The sequence below is a fragment of the Myotis daubentonii genome, chromosome Y (assembly GCF_963259705.1).
Source record: "Myotis daubentonii chromosome Y, mMyoDau2.1, whole genome shotgun sequence".
NCBI classification, from domain to species: domain Eukaryota; kingdom Metazoa; phylum Chordata; class Mammalia; order Chiroptera; family Vespertilionidae; genus Myotis; species Myotis daubentonii.
The window spans coordinates 2,098,727-2,120,560 of record NC_081862.1 but is presented as its reverse complement, the minus strand read 5'-3'; the positions used below and the strand labels follow the sequence as shown (position 1 = coordinate 2,120,560).

The 21,834-nt window shown below is 48.2% G+C and overlaps 1 pseudogene; it reads right to left on the bottom strand.

The window, feature by feature from the left end:
• Positions 1-6,012: 6,012 nt before the first annotated feature.
• Positions 6,013-21,327, bottom strand: LOC132225609 (histone-lysine N-methyltransferase PRDM7-like; annotated as a pseudogene).
• Between the last annotated feature and the right edge of the window lie 507 nt (positions 21,328-21,834).

Below are 21,834 nucleotides of genomic sequence, written 5' to 3'. Positions count from 1 at the left end.
ACAGTGAACACTTCTACCTGTGGGGGAAATGTCCCTTCCGGTTTAGGAACCTATTTTCCTATATGGAAGTGTCCCTTTTGTTTAAGGAACCCTTCTTCCTGTGGGGGAAATACACTTACCTGTGTGCGGATATCTCTTCCTGTGAGGGTGTCACACCAACATGTGTGGGGAATGCACTTTCCTGTTTGTGCACCCATCTTCCTGTGAGGGAATCTCAACAACTGAGGCTGAATTTAAACTTCCTGTTCCAGAAGGCCTCTTCTTGTGGGCGAAACAAACTTCCTGTGAGGAAACCTTCTAACAGTGGGCAAATGCACTATCCTGTATGCAGATCTATTATCTTGTGAATAAATCGCTCCTCCATGTGTGCAAACAATACTTCTTCTGGGCTAACAATTTTTCCTCTGGAGGAAATATCCCTTCCTGTGTGGACACTTCATTCTTTGGGTTACAGGCACGTTCCTCTGTGCAGAACAATTTTCCATTGATGGAAAGGCAACTTCCTATGTGGAAACAAAAATTCTGGATGGTGTACCCTCCTTCCTGTGATGGAAATGTCAATTCTGGAGTAGGAAACCATATTCTTTTGGGGGAGTTGCCCTTTTGTTTCAGGAGCCCTTCTTCCTGTAGGGGATATGCACTTTCCTGTGTGCTGATTTCTTTTCTGTGAGGGTGTCCCACCTATCTGTGTGGGAAATTCATTTTCCTGTTTGTGGACCTATCATCCTATGAGGGCATCGCAGCTTCCTGTGGGGGAATCAAAACTTCTTGTTGGGCAACGCCTCTTCCTGTGGGAGAAACAAACTTCCTTTGAGGAAACCTTCAAAATGTGGGCAAAGGCACTATCCTGTATGCGGATCTATTACGCTGTGAATGAATCGCTCCTCCATGTGGGGAAACAATACTACTTCTGGGGGAACAATTCTTCCTCTGGTGGAAATGTCCCTTCCTGTTTTGACACTTCATTCTTTGGGTGACATGCACGTTCCTCTGTGCAGAACTATCTATAAATTGATGGAAAGGCAACTTCCTGTGTGGAAACCAAACTTCTGGATGGTGGACCCTCCTTCCTGTGACTGAAATGTCAATTCTGGTGTAGGAACACATAATCTTTTAGGGGAGTGTCCCTTTGTTTTAGGAACTCTTCTGCCTGTGGGGGAAATGCACTTTCCTGTGTGAGGATCTCTCTTCCTGTGAGGGTGTAGCACCTACCTTGTGGGAAATGTACTTTCCTTATGTGGACCTATCTTCCTGTGAGGGAATCGCACCTTCCTGTGGGGGGATCATAACTTCCTGTTGGGCAACACCTCTTTCTGTGGGGGAAATAAACGTCCTGTGAGGAAACCCTCTAACTGTGGGGGAAATGCACTATCCTGTATGCAGATCTATTATCCTGTGAATAAATCGCTCCTCCATGTGGGGAAACAATACTTCTTCTGGGCGAACAATTTTTCCTCTGGAGGAAATATCCCTTCCTGTGTGGACACTTCATTCTTTGGGGTACAGGCACGTTCCTCTGTGCAGAACTATTTTCCATTGATGGAAAGGCAACTGCCTATGTGGAAACAAAAATTCAGGATGGTGTACCCTCCTTCCTGTGATGGAAATGTCAATTCTGGAGTAGGAAACCATATACTTTTGGGGGAGTTGCCCTTCCTGTGGTGGAATCGAAACTTCCTGTTGGACAACGCCTCTTCCTGTGGAGGAAAAAACTTGCTGTGAGGAAACCCTCTAACTGTACGGGAAACGTACTATCCTGTATGCTGACCTATTATGATGTGAATGAGTAGTTCCTTCATGTGGGGAAACAACACTTCCTCGTGGGAAAAAATTCTTCCTCTGGAGGATGTGTCCCTTAGTGTATGGACACTTCATTCTTTGTCGGACACTCACGTTCTGTGTTAAGAACTATCTTCCATTGATGGAAACGCAAGTTTTTGTGGGGGGAAAAACTTGCCAAGGGTTAACCCTCCATCCTGTGGGCAAATGCCCATCCCTTGTAGGAACCCATTTTATATTGGGGAGTGTCAGTTTTGTTTTAGGAACCTCTCTTCCTGTTGGGGAAATGCACTTTCCTGTGTGCAGACCTATTAGGCTGTGAATGAATAGTTCCTTCATGTGGGGAAACAACAATTCCTCTGGGGGGAAAATTCTTCATCTGGGGGAAATGTCCCTTCCTGTGTGGACACTTCTTTATTTGTCGGACACTCACCATCCTGTGTGAAGAACTATCTTCCATTGATGGAAACGCAACTTTCTGTGTGGAAACAAAATTTGCCAAGGACGTAACCTCCTTCCTGTGGAGGAAATGTTCATTCCGATGTAGGAACCCCTTTTATATTGGGGAGTGTCACTTTTGTATTAGGAACCCCTCTTCCTTTGTGGAATGCAGTTTCCTGTGTGCTGATCTATTTTCTGTGAGGGTCTCACACCAACTGTGTGGGAAATGCACTTTCCAGTTTGTAGATCTATTATCCTGTGAGGGCATTGAACCATCCTGTGGGGGAATCGTAACTTCCTGTTGGGCAAGGCCTCTTCCTGTGTGGGCAACAAACTTTCTGTGAGGAAACCTTATACCTGTGGGGGAAATGCACTATCCTGTATGCGGACCTATGATGCTGTGAATGAATAGTTCCTTCATGTGGGGAAACAATACTCCCTCCAGGGGAAAAATTCTTCCTCTGGAAGAAGTGTCCCTTCCTATGTGGACACTTCATTCTTTGTGGGAAATGCACGTTCCTGTATGCAGAGCTATCTTCCCTTGATGGAAATGCAACTTCCTTCTTGAAAAAAAGCTACAGGAATGTGAACACTCCTACCTGTGGGGAAAATGTCCCTTCTGGTTTAGGAACCTATTTTCCAACTTGGGAGTGTCCCTTTTTTTTTAGGAACCCTTCTTCCTGTGGGGGACATGCACTTTCCTGTATGCTGATATCTCTTCCTGTGAGGGCGTCAGGCCTTCCTCTGGGGGAAATGGACTTTCCTGTTTGTGGACCCATCTTCCTGTGAGGGAATCTTAACTTCCTGTGGTGGAATCAAAACTTCCTGTTAGAGAACGCCTCTTCCTGTGGGGGAAAAAAACTTCCTGGGAGGAAACCTTCTAACAGTGGGCAAATGCACTATCCTGTATGCGGATGTATTATGTGCGAATTCATCGCTCCTTCATGTGGGGAAACAATACCTCTTCTGGGGGAACAATTCTTCCTCTGGAGGAAATATCCCTTCCTGTGTGGACACTTCATTCTTTGGGTGACATGCACGTTCCTCTGTGCAGAACTACCTTCCTTTGATGAAAAGGCAACTTCCTTGTGGAAACAAAACTTCTTTATTGTGGACCCTCCTTCCTGTGATGGAAATGTCTCTTCTCATTTAGGAACCAAAATTCTTTTCGGGGTGTGTCCCTTTCACTTAGGGAACCCTGCTTCCTGTGGGGGAATTGCACTTTCCTGTGTACAGATCTTTCTTCCTCTTGCAGGCCCCACACTGGGGATCAAGCCCACAACCCGAGCACGTGCCCTGACCAGGAATTGAACCCTGATGTCCTGGTTCATAGGTCGATGCTCAAGCACTGAGCCACCACTGAAGGGCGGGAGAGGGAAGGTCATGGTCCCAGGTCGTGTGTTTGGGTACCAGCTTCAGGAGCTCTCCTCCAGAAACAGGTGCCGTGCTAGGTGCCTCGGGCTGAGGTGTGACGGGCCCTCACTGCTTGTGCCTGCTCCCTGCATGGACGTCCGCTCTGTTGTAAGAAAAGCGGGGCCTCTGGTTGCTGGGACCCCAACGCCTCCTCAGGCAGACGCTTACCTGTTCCCAGGAGCCTAGCTGGACTCCCACACATGGGCCCATGAGGGTCGGTGCTCCTGGCCTCAGTGGACATTACCTGTGAACCAGTGGCCAGGAATGACCGACACTGCCTGCCTGCTCTGCTCATGCGGGTCCATGGCCCATCAGTCTCCCCATAAGAAACGTGCAGTTAAGGATTTCAGACAGGTCAGGGGAGGGTGAGACCCGCAGAGCCAGGTACAAGGCCAGGCACCAGAAGCTGCTGCGAGGTGGGCGTCGCACACACTGTGAGGTGAGGTGCACCCAGCAGCTCTCAGCTGGGTGGTGAGGGCCTTTGTCCTGGTCACTCTCAGTGCCACCTGCCCAGGTTCAGTGGGAGGGGGTGCTCGGGGGAGGAGCATGCCTGACCCCATGCCCCCTGCTCCGGCAGCCGAGTCCACGCAGAACAGTGGAGCTGCTTGAGCTCTAAACTGGCCCCTGGGCCCCACTCCCTCTAACTCCCTTGTCCACCTCAAGGCCTGGCAGACCCTGTTCACTGAGAGATGCGTGTTTTAACAACCCTGAGCCAGAGGCCCCGGTGCTGACCACACTCTGAATGACACTCCAAAGCCTGGGTCACCCTCCCGCTTTATAGCTTGCAAAGAGGCACAGAGACTTTGGGGGTCTTGCCTTAGGACACACAGTTGTGAGGACAGAGCTGAGACTCAAACCCTTGTGGACAGACCTGGCGCCCACATGGTATGCCCCAGGCGAGATGCCAATGCTACAGAGGCAGCAAGAAGAGGGCGACCAGTGCCCGGACTGAGGCAGCACAGGTGTGTGCACAGGCACACGGGCACAGACACACACACACACACACACACACACACACACACACAAACACACATATATACACACACACATGCAAACACACACCTGCACACACACTCTGGCTTTCACCTCTGAGGCTACAGAGGTCTAAAGAATCAGGGGAGGAGCCAGGAGAAGCCAAGGGGTGGGTGGGGTCCTATTCATGTTCCTGGTGAGTGTGTCTCAATCCCTCTCCTTGGCGGGAACCTCACTGGGCTGAAGCCAGATTCCGCCTTCCCGGGTTCAGGTCTGTGGCTGAGGGTTCTTTGAGACCCTCCTGGAACTCTGCTTTCAGTGATGAGGGGGATGAGGCACGTAGGCTTCAGGTTTGTCTGGACACAAACTTTATTAAAACGAGGCCAAAAGGACCATGAGGGACATTCGTGTTGACATCCCCATAGCACTTACGGAACGGTTCGTCTATTGCCTCTCCTTTTGAAAGCAGAGGATTTGTTTGACCAGTTACTTCTGTACTAATTACACACTTGGGGAGGGAAAGGGGCCAGCAGCCTTCCTCAAAAGCACCCTCAGAGCCTGGGGTATGAGGTATGCGGTGCTTACACTTGCCCTGTGGCTGCTGAGGTGCAATTTAGGGCTCATGATGCATCCTCCCTGCAAAGACAGGGCTTCTCCCCTGAGTGTGTCGTCTGGTGTCTCATGAGATTGGACTTCTGTGTAAAGCCTCGACCACACTCTCTGCAAACATAGGGCTTCTCCCCTAAGTGTGTTCTCTGGTGTTTGATGAGACTTGACTTATCTATAAAGCCTCGCCCACACTCCCTACACACATAGGGCTTCTCTCCTGAGTCTGTCCTCCGGTGAATGATTAGAGTTGACTTATCTGTAAAGCCTCTCCCACACTCCCTGCACACATAGGGCTTCTCTCCTGAGTGTTTCTCTGGTGTGTGATGAGAGATGACTTCTGTGTAAAGCCTCGCCCACACTCCCTGCACACATAGGGCTTTTCCCCTGAGTGTGTTCTCTGGTGTTTGATGAGACTTGACTTATCTGTAACGCCTCGCCCACACTCCCTGCACAAATAGGGATTCTCCCCTGAGTGAGTCCTCTGGTGTCTGATGAGAGATGACTTCTGTGTAAAGCCTCGCCCACACTCCCTGCACACATATGGCTTCTCCCCTGAGTGTGTCCTCTGGTGTCTGATGAGATGTGACTTCCGTGTAAAGCCTTTCCCACACTCCCTGCAAATATATGGCTTCTCCCCTGAGTGTGTTCTCTGGTGTGTGTCGATATGTGACTTATCATTGAAGCCTTGCCCACACCCTCCATGATTGATTGTTACAATTTTTGACATTCTTACTCCCACAGATAATTTGCCTGTGTTCTTTGGATTTACGTCCTGGCCTGTGCTGGGCTCTTCCTCCATTATTCTCTCACGCTCACTGGAGCTCCCTGTTTGTCTGTTGGGAGGTTTGAAAGAGTCCCCTGAAGGTCTCCTGTGCCTGATCCTTTTAAGCAAAGGTTTGGACGTTCCTTTGACGTCTTGACCTTCAGCTTTGTCATTCCACCCATGTGGACCAGGATGTTGCTGCTGCTGTTGATTCTGATGCTCTGGGCCGGGTTCCCCTGACTGGAAGTGTTTTCCTGCAGGTGCTGCTGGCAGAATCTCAGAGGGGTGATTGAGTTTCACATGTTGGCTGAGGAATGTCTGACTGGAGAAGGCCACAGAGCAGGAGGGACATGTGTGGATCTCTGGCTTTGGTTCTGCTGAAGGAGAAAGTTTTGGTCAGGGCATGTGTGGGCAAGGCTGCCTGTGCCTTACGCTCTGTCTCCTGGTAAGACCTGTCTCCGGAATCATTCTAACTGTGTTGACAGTGCAAGATCTGCCTCCCACAGAGTGTTCCTTCACAGTCTACTTTCCTTTTTCTTTGTCTGCACTACTCTTCTGCAGAAATCCAGAGACCCCATATCAAAAGTCTTTTCTACAGCCCTGGTCAGTTTGGATCAGTGGATAGAGCTTCAGCCTGTGGACAGAAAGGTCGTGGGTTTGATTCCCATCCAGGGCATGTGCCTTGGTTGCAGGCTTCTACCCGGCCCGGGACCTGGTCAGGGATTGTGCAGGAGGCAACAAATCGATGTGTTCCTCTCACATTGATATTTCTCTCTGTCTTTCCCTCTCTCTTTCACTCTCTATAAAAATCATTGGAAAAATATCCTTGGTAAGGATTGAAAAGAAAAAAGGTCTTACAGATCAAGGACCATCAGAAGCCATTTGACTCCTTATATGGGTTTGACTATCGTGACATTTCCATATACATGTATCTTCTAAGTCATGTTAAAGAGAAAAACCACAGGCCTGGCCAGGTATCTCAGTGGTTGAGCATCAACCCATGAACCAGGTCGTCACCATTTTGATTCCTGGTCAGGGCACATGCCCAGGTTTTGTGCTCTATCCCAGCAGGAGGCAGCTGATACATATTGATATTTCTATCTCTCTCTTCATTTCCCTTCCTCTCTCTCTCAAATCACTAAACATATTTAAAAATAGAGGAACAATAGGCCTCAACTAGCAATTGCTTCTCTCTCAGTTTTCCACAAATCATAAAATGGAAATATGTCTTTCCTCACACAGTATTCCTACTTGATTTCTTTCAGTGTTAGCCTATTTCAAATACAATACAAAGTCCTGTTTCAAAATATCTCCCCAACCATGCCCTAGCCAGTTTGGCTCAGTGATAGAGCGTCACTTTGGCGACTCCAGGTTCCTGGGTTCGATTCTAGTCAAGGGCACGTCCCTTGGTTGCAAGCTCAATCCCCAGCCCTGGTTGGGGTGCCCGTGGGAGACAAGCTATTGATGTTTCTCTCTCTGTCTCTCCCCCTTCTACTCTCTCTCAAAAAATAATCAGTGGAAAAATATCCTTGGGTGAGGATTAACAACAACAACAAAAATATTTCCCCAACCTGCTTCTTACACTCCTGACTCCCGTCCCTCTCCAGCCAGTCCGCCTTCCTCTCTCACTTGGAGTTGAAATAATCTCGGAGGGGATTGCCCACTGAAGTTTATTTTCCAAAAAATTTAACAAAGCATAGTTTTAGAACATGCCACTCTGCAGCTGAAAACTGCTCAATTGTCCCGTCTCACTGAAGAAAGTCCCCAGTATCTCAGCTTGGATCATAGGCACTGTATTTCCAGGCTGCTAGGCATCTGTCCAACCTTTGTTCTTACCTTCTGTACTGAGACTGAGACGGGAGTAGCCCTCAGTCAGCTCAACACCCCACCGCTTTCCTTCCCTGAACCAGCCACTCCCTCTGCCTGGGACCTTGTGACACAACTGTTGTAACTGTTGTCTCCTGAGAAAGCCTTCCCTTGACCTCTGCAATCCCACACACCCACCTTCCCCTCACACTGATCCCTAGGCACTTGTCCAGGTCCCGTTTTCTCCAAAGCGCTAACCACTGTGTAATATTAAGCACATGCACATATGTCTGCCATTGCTTCCCTCCTTCACCAGCCAGCTGCTCAGGAGCAGTGATTCTGATCATGGTGTTCATCTGTATTTCCAGCTCCCAGAACCCTGCGTGGCACCGCGTAGGAATTCACATGACAAGTCACAAAATAATGAATGAATGCATGTTAACACACACATTTCATTTAGAAATATGCAGTAAATGAAGCAGAAACAGCTAAAGTGTTAGAAAACAAAAACAACAACCCAAAAACAACCACCTTGATGAGAGAGTTGGTTAAGTGCCTGAAACCTTTTTTTTTTTATTTGTTTTGCCTCTAACCCTTCCAGCACTGTATGATGCTGTGTATTTTGTGCATGAAGTATTTTTTAAAATGGAACAAAAATAGGCCCTGGCCAGTGTGGCTCAGTTCGTTGAGCATTGTCCCATTCACCCAGAGGTAGCCAGTTTGATTCCTGGTCAGGGCACATGTCTGGGTGGTGGACTTGATCCCCAGTAGGGATAATGCAGGAGGCAGCAGATTGATATTTCTCTCCCTCTCCCTTCATCTCTGTCTCTAAAACCAATAAAAGCATATTTTTAAAAATTAGAACAAAAATAAAAATATTAAAATTGTTCCTAAGAATCAAAAACCTATGTGATGAGCCATCCATTTCTGAAGCATCTGATTTGAAGCTTTGCTGACTCAAGAGTGGAGTTTACTCTACTTGAGAGTTGGAGCATGAAAACTTCTAAGAATTCTTTCTTTCCATGTTGAAGAAGAGTGGTGCCCACCTCTCCCGGCCACAAGCTCTGTCTTCCACTTGCTGCCCCACTTGATGCCCAGCTTTTGGCCATACTCTTCTCCATACCAGACCAGCAGCTCACAGCCCGTCCTCACGACCCGGCAGGTTCGGTAGAAAATCTGCCTGTGATATTGAAAGGCCACCAGGTTCTGTTCTTGGTCATCCCTGGCGCAGTTCACATACCTGGCGTTGAGGCAGATGAAAGGAAAGAAAACCACAGGCGATGAGTTTCCACTACCTGTCATATTCGTGTCCAGCTCCTCACTGACGCTTAAGGCCCTCAGCACTGATGGCTCCCACACCCATGCTCCTGGGGAAACTTCTGTTCAATGTCCAAGCCACTGTCACAATGTCATGTGAATTCCTGTCTCTAAGTCCTGCTCACAGTGCTCATCCTGCCTAATGCCATTTCCAAAGCCTCATTCCAGACTTCCCCATCAAACCTGGTGACCTCTAGCTTCTCTAAGCTGTAAGTCAGGTTCTGTGTTACACCACAGAACTCGGGGCTTGATCTAGGACTCACATCATTCAACACTCAGTCCAAGTCTACCTTCTCTTCAGAGGCCTTTGTCGAGTCTCCCCACACTTTATTGAAGGCATCATTCAGTTGCCTCACCCAGGTTCCCACAGAAATGTGGAGGTCTCTCTGTCTAAGAAAAATAACACAGAACAATAGTAGTTTATTCATAATCTGTCTCCCCTGACACAAGGGAGCCCCTCAGGAAAGGGCCATGAGCACTATTACTCTGCAGGCTCCAACACCCAGTTGTAGTTAGAATGAGTTTGGGATGATGTGCTGCCCTCACAGGTTGAGACTATCCTTGGTTCAAGGCTATCTGGGGACTGGGCACTTCTTGAAAAATAGGAAAATTAGAGTTAAATGTTTATGAAATAAAATGTTTCATGTCCGTCTGCAGTAGGTCCTCCCTAGGGTCATGGATTGTGTAATCTGTGTAAGTAATGAATTCCTTCCTCCAAACTGGAACATAGTAGGTGTTTAACTAATGTCCATTAGATAAATCACAGAGTAATACAGGATCCTCAAGGATTTCCCAGTCAGTGCCTAAACCAGAGACTTCTATTTTGAGGTCAAATGCTATACTTTTACATCCTTTTTTCCTAAATGTCTCTAGATGTTAAAGATCACTGTATGGAGAAAAAAGGGGAACAGAGAACTGAGGGAGACCATTAGGGAGGCATGATGGGAAGGACAGACATGTGGGTTGTGAGGCATGAGTATCCTCTTTAGCACCCAGAAGCCTAGTGACCTTACCTCATCCAGTTGGCCTGAGATGTATCCTTTCCATCCACATACTCATAGCAGTTTCTCCCTTTGGTGATCTGCATTTCAGGAAAAGAAGTTAAAGGCCGTGTGTGTGTGTGTGTGTGGTTGTGTGTATATAATAGAAGAATTACTTTAATCTACTGTCATCAAATCTCTTTCAGCCTGCATGGTGATTCAACTGCCAATGGTGATCACAGGATATTTTTCTTACTCATCATCTACACGTCGGAGTCGATTTGTCCACTAAGCAGGAGCCCCACAAGGGAGGAGTCTGTACCACTTTGCTCCCATTTACCCTCTGATCCTTAGAGAGGAGCTCCATGTTCATGCAAAGTCCGCCCAGTACACAGAGCTAACTAACCATATGGTCCCCATCCATGTCCTAGCATGTAGAAGGTGGGGGCCCCCCAAGCCACAGGAGGGACGGGGAAGCCAGAGGACAGAGAAGAGGTAAACTTCTCACCAGCCAGGAGTAGCCGCTGTTGGCTGTGGCTTCATCTTCTGTGACCTGACCCTCATAAGGGCCAAAGTGCAGGCCCTCGGGCAGATCACATTCCTCATTCCACACTCCAAGCCCAGCCTCAGGGATGCCTGATGGTCCGATTCTCAACCCAGGGGACAGAGTGAGGGCTGAGCGGTTGGCATGCCCCTTGTCCGCGGCACTGTCTTTTACAAACGTAGGAGGCCCATGCACAGCACAGCTGTCAATGAAGAAGTTCTGACACTTCTCACAATCTGGAGGCAAGAGCAACAGGGAAGAGGGAGGGTGCAGTGCATGTTCCTGGACATGAAGGGCTTTGGAAAGAGCTCACATCTTTGAGCCTCAATCCTGTACTCCTGGTCATGAGAGGAAGGGAATGATTTGGGCACCCAAAGACCAAGTGAAATTCTTGCATCAAGACATAACATGTTCCTTGGTGAGGGTGAGCTTACATAGGTAGTCATCGTCCTGGGGCTCGCTGACCTCTTGGTAGACACAACACTTCCTCTCTCGTAGGCTATACATCTTCACTTCGATCTCCTTTCTCCTGAGGTCTACATGGGAGAAGGGCAGGTGACTGAGGGGATGAGGTCTGGAACATTAGTCCCTATCTTATCAGAAAACACACAATGTCCAACCATCAAATGATCGCCTGTTCTATTATAGTATGTGGTATTTTCCTCCATTAACTAAAAGACTAGCACTCCACACTGACTATTGGTGGCTGATTCAATTTTAGTTTCTAGATGATCCCATTATGAGGTTCAACCTCCCAAGCTTTGGTCACTCATAAAGTATGTATTGAGGGAACATTATGTGTTAGGCACTGAGTAAAGACCTGGGCACACAACACCAAGAGAATATGGTTGCTATTATCACAGATGGATTTATTGGACAACTTGCATGTGTCGATTGTTTAAGATTTAATTTAATGCTATCAAACTATATGTGACCCATGTTTCCTTATGTTCACTTTACACATTAGCATTCAGGAGCTCAGAGAGTTGGTAAGATTAGCTCAAAGCTTCAGTGCTAACTCCAGTTTCAAATCCAGGCCTATGCAAAGTCCACCCCACATACCTAGGCTATACTGATTAGCCTTTCTAGAAGAATTAGTGGAACTGAAATCTCCAAATTATGTAACTTACCCAATTTCGATCTAGGGTGCTGTCCAGAGGGACTTGCTTCTCCAGGAGGGGGCACTGGTTTCTGAGTCTGCTCTGAGTCACTTGTGGTCAACAAATTTGCTGTTCCTGACAATTCCTTCAAAGTAGACTCATTACTTAATGACGTCCTGGACTTTGCGTTCAATGTGGAAGTCCCATATTAAAAGGTAACATGCATTTATTTAATTATGTAGGGTTTATGATATATTTTCACATACATGACTTCAATGAACACTTCAACAACTCTGAAATACCTGTTAAGTATGAATATTAGAGGAAAAAGAAATGGCCAATGTGGGTTGTGAATTGAAGACTAGAAACCATGCCTTAAGGACCTTTTTTTTTAATAGAACAGTGAGAGTGAAAGATACTGGGAAGAAAATAAGTCATAGTTGGGCCCTAACCAGTGTAGCTCAGTTGATAGAGTGTCAGCCTGCGGATTGAAGGGTCCTTAGTTCGATTCTGATCAAGGGCCAGTGACTTGGTTGCAGGATCCTCCTCCCTGGCCCATGCCCTGGTCTGGACTTATGCAGGAGGCAACCAATCAATGTGTCTCTCACATTGATATTTCTCTCCGTCTCTCCCTCTCTCTTCTATTCTCCCTAAAAATCAATGAGAAAATATCCTTGGGTGAGGATTAAGAATAAAAAAGAAAGAAAGAAAAATATTTGGCAGAGCCCTGGCTGGTGTAGCTCAGTTGGTTGAACTGAAGGGTTGCCGGTTCCATTCCCAGTCATGGTACATGTCCTGGTTACGGGTTAGATCCCAGGTGGGGGTCTGTGTAGGAGGCAACCGATCCATGTTTTTCTCTCTCACTGATGCTTCTCTCCCTCTCCCTTCCTCTTTCTCTCTAAAATCAATAAAAACGTATATTTTTCAAAAAAAATGGCTGGCAGAAACCTATCGGGAAAATAAGGAAAATTATGCTAAAACTAGAGACCCAGTGCACGAATTCATGCACCAGCGGGGTCCCTCATCTTGGCCTGTGGGATCAGGCCAAAACTGGCTCTCCGACATTCCCCGAGAGGTCCTGGATTGCGAGAGGGCACAGGCTAGGCTGAGGGACCCCACTTGGGCATGATCCGGACTGGGGAGGCACGCGGGAGGTTGGCCAGCTGGGGAGGAACCGCAGGAGGACTCCAGGGTGTGTCCGGCCATCTCCCTCAGTCCAGATCAGCTGGACCCCAGCAGCAAGCTAACCTATAGGTCAGAGCGTCTTCCTCCTGGTGATCAGTGCACGTCATAGCAACTGGTCTACCGGTTGACTGTCTGCCCCTTGGTGGTCTGTGCACATCATAGCGAGCAGTTAGTGGCATTAGCATGTCATCATCATATTATGCTTTGATTGGTTGAACGGGCGACTGGACACTTAGCATATTATATAGGATGTGCAAATTACTATATCACGGGAAGAATACTTGTAATTAGAGTAGTTGGTTCCCACCAATTCTGTTTGAATAAGGTTGTGCTACTAGCTAGTTCTCTTCATTTTTCCTGACCTATAACATGCTAATTCTTAATGTTATAATGAACATGACATATAACGGTGTTCACCAAAGTGTTCTGTGAGCTCTTTGGTACAGTGTGAAAATCAAATTACAGTCCTGCTATCAATGTACCTCTCAGTCGTCTCTGTATTTGAAATCACATGTAAATTATCTTCATTATTTTTTGACCCTATTCTAGTTTAATTTGTAAATTTTAAAGCACTCTTTCAGCCAACATTCAGGGGCCCTCAGGGACCCTGAGCTGGGCCTGGGACTTCTGGAAGAGAAAAATCTGCTGTGAACCAAAGAGCTCACAATGCAGATGTAGGCAGGGGGAGCAAATGATTCAAACAAGATGACACTGTCCTAATTAGAGCTCAGAGAAAGAAGCCATGCTTCTTACTGGAATGAGCATTCAAAACCAGTTCCAGATGGATGAGCTTCTATTGAATAGTGTGTCATCTCTATGAAGTTCTTAAGTCACTTTATTTATTGTTTCTCAATTGTCAAACCTGAAGCTCCCCAGAGTTGAGAGATGCTTTCTTTTATTTGACCAGGAGGCTCTGATGCTGGGGTTCCTATGTCCTTCTTCATGGGGGAACATGCACCATGCAAACTGGCTATATGTCAGTAAGCTTCCGCGAGTCGGAAGTCTTAGTGCATCTCTCACGGCAGCATAGTGTTTGGAATCATCAGTCAGTGAAAGACGTAATCATGTATGGATAAGACAGTGGAAACTGCATGAAACTATGGACATTTTAATGAGCTTGTAAGTGTTTTAGAGATGAAGCTATGGATTAGAGTGCATGCCCACCAATACTGTGATCTCAGACATATAATCAAACACTTGTATATGTCTGAAACCTCAGTTTCCTCATCAGAAATGGTGGTAGTTATAGTACCTACCTCATAGGGTTGTGGTAAGGTTTAAGTTAGTTTATTCACGTAGAATTCTTAGAGTCTGAAGCATTGTGAATATAAAACCCGTGGCAGCTACTATTGTAGCTGATGTTATTAACGACTGAGATGATATTGGGCATTTTGTTGAAGAGGTCAGGAAAGAAAGGTGGCAGTTTCTAGGATGCACTCTGAGTTTTTAACCTCTTCCCTGCATTTGCATCAAGGAGGAAGAATTTCTTTTCAACAGGATTTGGGGAATACTCACCTTCTGATGTTTATTCTGTTCCACTCTGAAGGCCACCCAAGAAGGTTTAGCTAAAAGATGGTGAGAAATCAATAATACATATAATTTCAGAGAGGAAGGGAGAGGGAGAGGGAGAGAGAGAGAAACATCAAAGATGATAGAGAATCATGGATTAGCTGTCTCCTGAACACCCCACAGCAGGGATCGAGCGCACAACCTGGGCATGTCCCCTGACTGGGAATCGAACTGCGACTTCGTGGTTCATAGGTCGATGCTCAATCTCTGAGCCACGCCTGCCAGGTGAGAAATCATTTTTGGTTGGTAATTATTTCAAAATCTGGGGATTATTATTTTTTCAGAGTCTGAATCAGAGAGTGATCTAAGGACAGAACAAGGATGATTGGAAAATGTTTTTTGATGTTTCATTAGGCTTATGCTTTTATTAGGAGCATCAGCTAATTTTCTTAAAATGTTTAAAAATAGACAAAACCCCATCTGTACTTCATCCTCTGTTCAATATATATATATTTAAATTGGCCTAGCCGTGGATGGGCGGCTCAGTTGGTTGGAGTATTGTCTTGTACACCACAAGGTTTCAGGTTTGATCTGTATTGGGGTGTACACGGGAGGCAACGGATAACGGATAAATGTTCCTCTCTCACATTGATGTTTCTGTCTCCCTTTCTGTCTCTCTCCTTTCCTCCCTCTAAATTCAATGAATATCCTTGGGTGAGGATTTAAAAATAAAATTGCCCTAAACAGCAAAAAATAAAAAAAATTGGCCTTTCATGACACAAATATAATGACAGTCACGTAATTGCAAAGAATCTCTACTCTGCTACCTGGCCCTTTCTCCTCTCAGCCTTCTGTCTTCACACTGGCCTTGTCCAGTCCAATGGCACCAGGACCACCTTGCCTCCTTTCTTTCTTATCCTTCCTCCTTTGCACATGTAGACTGTGCCACCTTTCCTAATCACTAGATTCTGATCAGCATCACAAGGTCTTAGGAACAAAGACTCAGGTCTAGTCACCACAGAAACAGAGTTTCGGGCAAGTTAGAGATAACGTCGTGACTTTAGCTATGTTCCAACCTCAGACCCTACCAACCAGACTTTCATGAAACCTGGCAGATGATGCCATGGCTGACATGGAACCTGATACAATAGTGAACTACTTCCTACCCTGGCCCACAACCCAACCCCCTAACTACCATGAGTAATAATTTTCCCATATGTCCCCATGCAGGTCTTAGAGCACTGCTCACCCGTCAGACCTTCCTCCTTCTATGTGATGACAACTCTTCTGAATTAGTTATTTTTTACTCACTTTTATATTTTTGTATACTTGTTTGTTAATGTTCTATATCTATATAATTATATTATTATTCTTTATTTTATTTTATATTTTGTTGATCTGTTTCTTACCAGTTTGTAAGTACTCGGTGAATTAGGTTATTACATTTGTTCCTCTTTTTTCCCCCCATAACTCCCCTCTTCCCAGTTCCCACCCCACCCTCCACCCTCACTCGCCACCCACTGTCCTCATCCATAGGTGCACGTTTTTTGTCCAGTTTCTTCCCGCATCTCCCATACCCCTTTCCCCCCAAGAATAGTCAGTCCATTCCCTTTCTATGTCCCTGATTCTATTGTGATCACCAGATTATTTGTTCACTTGATTCTTAGATTCACTTGTTGATAGATGCATGTTTGTTGTTCATAATTTGTATCTTTACCTTTTTTCTTCTTCTTCCTCTTCTTAAAGGATACCTTTCAGCATTTCATATAATACTGGTTTGGTGGTGATGAACTCCTTTAGTTTTCCTTATCAGTGAAGCTCGTTATCTGACCTTTAGTTCTGAATGATAGCTTTGCTGGATAAAGTAATCTTGGTTGTAGGTTCTTGGTATTCATCACTTTGAATATTTCTTGCCATTCCCTTCTGGCCTGCAAAGTTTCTGTTGAGAAATGAGCTGACAGCCGTATGGGTATTCCCTTGTAGGTAACTGAGTTTCTTTCTCTTGCTGCTTTTAGGATTTTCTCTTTGTCTTTTGCTCTTGGCATTTTAATTATGATGTGTCTTGCTGTGGTTCTCTTTGGATTCCTTTTGTTTGGGTTCTCTGCGCTTCCTGGACCTGTAAGTCTATTTCTTTCACCAGGTGGGGGAAGTTTTCTGTCATTATTTCTTCAAATAGGTTGTCAATATCTTGCTCTCTCTCATCTTCTGGCACCCCTATAATTCTGATGTTGGTACGCTTGAAGCTGTCCCAGAGGCTCCTTACACTATCTTCATATTTTCAGATTCTTTTTTCATTTTGCTTTTCCAGTTGTGTGTCTTTGGCTTCTTCGCATTTTGAATCTTTGACTTGATCCTTGTGCTCCTCTGGTCTGCTGTGGGGTGTCTGTACAATATTCTTTATTTCAGTCAGTGTATGCTTAATTTCTAGTTGGTTCTTTATCACAATATCGAGGATCTCATTAGATTTCTTGAGAATCTCACTACATTTATCGGCGGTCTAACCAGTCTTTTCGAGGGCCTTACTCAGTTTATCGGCAGCTTCTAGACAGTTCTTGAGAGACCTTAAAAGTGTGGTTTTGAGCTCTATATCTTCCATTTCTGACATTTGCATCCTGTTTCTTTGTCTCCGCATTTTTTTATCTTTTCTTGGTGCACCCCCTAGTGGTCTTTGTGCGTAGTCTTGTTGTAGTTAAGCCTTGATTGTTGTTGGTTGGCAATACCAGGGGTGATTTGACCTCCAGGCTAACTGGCCATGAGAGTGAGCTGTGTCTGCAGTGGGAGAGCTTCTGTGCTGGATCTCTAGGGCGGTGCTAATCTAGCATTTGCCTGAGGCTATGCGGCAAACGGCTCTGCGCAGGGCTTGGGCGGGGCGGGTCCCCGGGGATCTACAGGGCGGGCCGGAGTGAACAGTTATGGCTGCTCTCAGTTCCGTCCCTAGGGGCTCTGCCTCACAGAGTCCCAGCAACCGCTGCAAACCTCGGAGAGAAAGCTGCCTTCGAGTTCCGACCGAAGCCAGACAGTCCTGCTTCTCCCGTTTGAATCTGGGTCCCTAGAGACTCGCCCGGATCTGGAGCTCCAAGTCAGAAACTCCCTCCCGATTGAAAACAACAACCGCGCCCTCCGCCGTTAGCCCGCTCCGCCCGCACTCCAAACCTGAGTATTTCACTTCAGCTCTGCGCCTCCTCTGAGTCTGGGTATGATATTCTCTTTCCTCCTAGTTGTAGAATTTCCACTCAGCCAGCCTTCCTGTGGTTCTGGATGATGTCCGTACTGTCTTTTAGGTGTACCCTTGAATTGGTTGTTCGAGGCAGCAATCTCCTGCGTTTAACCTATGCCGCCATCTTGGTTTCCAGCCTTTATTTTATTTTTTTTTTCCATCACCATTTATCGCCTTCTACTATTATTTTTTAATCCTCACGTGAGAATATATGTTTATTGATTTTAGAGAGAGAGGAAGAGAAAGAAAGAGAGGGAAACATAGATGTGAGAGAGAAACATCAATCACTTGTAGCCCATACACACCCCGGCTGGGGGTGGAACCCAAAACCTTTTTGGTGTATGGGAGGATGCTCCAACCAACTGAGGCACCGAGCCATGGCTATTTATTTATTTTTATTTTGAAAGAATGTTTATTAAAGCTGGGGACAGTGAAACAAGGAAGGACTTAGGATAGAAGCAGCAGCAGGAGAGAGCCTAGGCTGGGCTGCTGTGTTGCTCTAGAAAGGTTAAAGGAAAGAATTCAGCCTAGGCGGGCTGCTTTGGCTCATTGGAAAGTCATAGCAAAGGGGCCTTGGAGCCAGGTTCAGGGGGTTAGCCTGAATGACCTGCCACTGCCCATACTCTCTGGTGCAAGTCTCCTGGGTCTCTTAGTTTAGGAGATGCACACCTAGTGGGGGGGGAGTAGAGGGGAAAGGGTGAGGGGTGTGTGTGCTCCCAGAGAGAGAACAGCTTAAAAAAATTATATATATATATATATATATATATATATATATATATATATATCCTATCTAATAAAAGAGAAACATGGTAATTGGCATACGACCACTACCCTTCCCATTGGCTAATCAGGGCAATATGCAAATTAACTGCCAGCCAAGATGGCGGCCGGCAGCCAGGCAGCTTGAAACTAACATGAGGCTTGCTTGCTTCAGTGACAGAGGACTCCAACGTTCCCCGCCTGCCGCTGCAGGCCTCTGACCTGCAACTCTAAGCAACTATGTAACAAATATAGAAGCTAAACAAAACCCCAGAAACCTGCTTTAGTCCTGGGCTTCAGCCAGCAGGATCACAGCATTGTAAGCAAAGGCCAGAAACCTACTTTCAGCAGTGGAGGCCTAAGAGCTGGAGCCAAACCTCAGAGCTAAAGCTGGCCCAGAATAGAAAAAAAAAGAAAAAAAGGAGTGGTTGGGAGCTTCAGTCACCCCCAGCCTGAAAACAGCCCTCAGCCCCTCACCCAGACTGGCCAGGCACCCCAGTGGGGTCCCCCACCCTGATCCAGGACACCCTTCAGGGCAAACCAGCCAGCCCCACCCATGCACCAGGCCTCTATCCTATATAGTAAAAGGGTAATATGCCTCCCAGCACCAGGATCAGCGGAGCCGAGAGTCCTCCCGGCACCGGGATCAGTGTGACGGGGGCAGCGCCCAAACCCCCTGATCGCCCTGCGGCTCTGTGTGTGACAGGGGCCGGGGCAACAACCCCCCAGCCTCCACACGGGCCCTGCTCTGTGTGTGACGGGGTAGAGCCATAACCTCCCCATCGGCCCTGCCCTGAGTGTCAGATTGGCTGCGCCCCAACACCCTGATCAGCCTTGCTCTGTGGTGATAGAGGGCAGCACCCCAACCCCCTGATGGGCCCTGCTCTGTGCATGACAGGGGGCAGCGCCCCAACCCCCTGATTGTCCCTGCTCTGTGCGTGACAGGGTACAGAGGCCCAACCCCCCTGATAGGCCCTGCTCTGTGAGTGACAGGGGGTGTTGCCGCAGCCTCCCCATCGACCCTGCCTTGAGTGTGACAGGGGGCGGTGCCCCAACCCCCCAATCGGCCATACCCTGAGCGTGACTGAGGGTGGCATCGCAACCTCCCGATCGCCCTGCTCTGTGCATGACAGTGGGCGGCTCCCCAACTCCCCAATCAAACCTGCTCTGAGCCCAACCAGGGGCTGCACCTAGGGATTGGGCCTGCCCTCTGCCACCCGGGAGCAGGCCTAAGCCAGCAGGTCGTTATCTCCCAAGGGGTCCCAGACTGTGAGAGGGCACAGTCTGGGCTGAGGGACCCCGCCCCCCAATGCACAAATTTTTGTGCACTGGGCCTCTAGTATATATATACTAGAGCACTGTTGCAAGAAATTTATAAATTTATGTACCGGGAATGGCGGGGGGGGGGGGGCGGGGGTGGGCGGGGGATTCCTCAGCCCGGCCTGTGCCCTCTGTGCCTCTGACAGTCTGGGAGCCCTGCGATCCATCGCCTTCAGAGGGAGGACTGGTTCAGCATCCCCAGCTGTGCATTGGTGGCCTGGGCCTCCCTCTTTGGGGTGACGGGGAGCCCCCATTGATCACCCAGTGGCTAGTGGCCTGGGCCTTTCTCTGCAGGGCATCATGGGGGATGGTGGGGCCGGACCAATTGTGTTTCACAGGCCTTGGCTGGCCTGACGCCAGTGTGTGTCATAGCCTGGTCATCTGGCCGGTCCTTCAGCTGGTCCTCCCTGGATTTGCATATTATGGTTTTATTATTGTAGATTTAGGGGGTGGGTCTGGGTGAAGGTGAGAAAAGGGGGAGAAATGGGGGAACCTCTGTGATAGTGTCAACGCTAAATCTGTATATAATTATTGTTACACATTGAAAGAGGTTCTATGACCCTGGCCAGTGTGGCTGAGTGGTTGAGCCTCGACCTATGAACCGTGAGGTGGGGGGCCGGCAGGAGGCAGCGATGGAGGTTTCTCTCTCTCTCTCTCTCTCTCTCTCTCTCTCTCTCTCTCTCTCTCTCTCTCTCTCTCTCTCTTTCTCTCTATCTCTCTCTGTAAAATAAATGATTCATAGAAAGTGGTTTATGTGAACAGCCTCTGGTGTGTAACTGCTCTGCCTCTTGCTCCTCCCCGGTAACTCCCGAGAGGTCGCCCGACCAACACCGGGTCGGGGTCAGGCACCTGCGCGCCCTCCGCCCGCACCTCGCGGCCTCGGGGTCCACTCTTCATCCGAGTCCTCGGAGTCCTCCGCCCCGGGCCTGGCTGTCCTCCCGCGGCGACTCATGAAGGCGGGTCGAGGGGCCCTGAGACCTGGAAGGAGAGAAAGAAAGTGTCTGTCCTGCGGGCGAAGAGCTGAGGGATGAACAGCAGATCCAGCGTCGAGCGGGGCGGAGCCGGGGCCCTGGACGGAGCCCCCCAACCCCCCGCGGCCCCGCCACCACCTCCCGGTCACCAATGCTGAGCAGCGCCTCCTAGTTGCTCTTCACGTTCCTGTGCCGGGCTCGCTCCCAGGCGCCCATCTGCGCCCACTCCTCCCGGGAGAAGTAGTGCGCCCACTCCTCCCGGGAGAAGTAGATGGACACGTCCCTGCAGGCGGCCCTGGGCTGGAGGAGAGACCGTCCGTCCGCCCCGGCCCCAGGGGGGGCGCCCCGCCTCCACCCCGTCCCCACCTCCGTCCCCACCTCCACCCCCGTGGACCCCCTCACCTTGGTTCTGTGCCCAGCTCTCCCCGCCTCCTCTGGGGCCGCTCCTGGGGGTCCCTGTTGGGGTTTTTGGTGCCCCCAGCCCAGTCCCAGCAGGAGGCCGCAGTGCCTTTGTGAGGAGGAGGCGCTGATGAACCCGCTCCCGCCTCAGGACAGACTGGGACCAGGACCATGTGGCCAGGGCCACAGCCATTAAGACCCACCAGGGGGCGCCTCCTTCCCTTGTGCCGGAAGCCGGTCCATCCTTGCTGCCTGACACAGTCGCTGCAGGAAAGAAACATCTGCACAGCATATGTTTCAAGGGACCTGGCGTATATAGCATACTGTTCTTAATATGTTTGCTCCCCTTAGCGCTGTGTGTTTTAACCAAGGTCACCTCTCCAAGAAAGGTTGTTTCCCCAGGTAGGAATTTTTCCCTGAAGTCAGGGAGGGGATGCCTCTCCTAGAAAGGTTGTTTCCCCAGGTAGGAATTTTTCCCTGAAGTCAGGGAGGGGATGAAACTCCTTAACTAAGTGCCAGGCGGGTAGTTAATCACTACAAACAATCATGCTTAAGCTACATAATCTTTACTCCCTGGAATGGAGATAAGAAACACCCTAACCTTTGTAATAGAAATTGACAGGATTAAAATCAACTGGTATAAATACGGATGTAACAAGACAATAAACAGCAGAGCCTCTCTGGAGATCAAGACCAGAACTTGGCTGGAGATCCTGGCTGGAGATCCTGGCTAGGCTGCTGATCAACTGA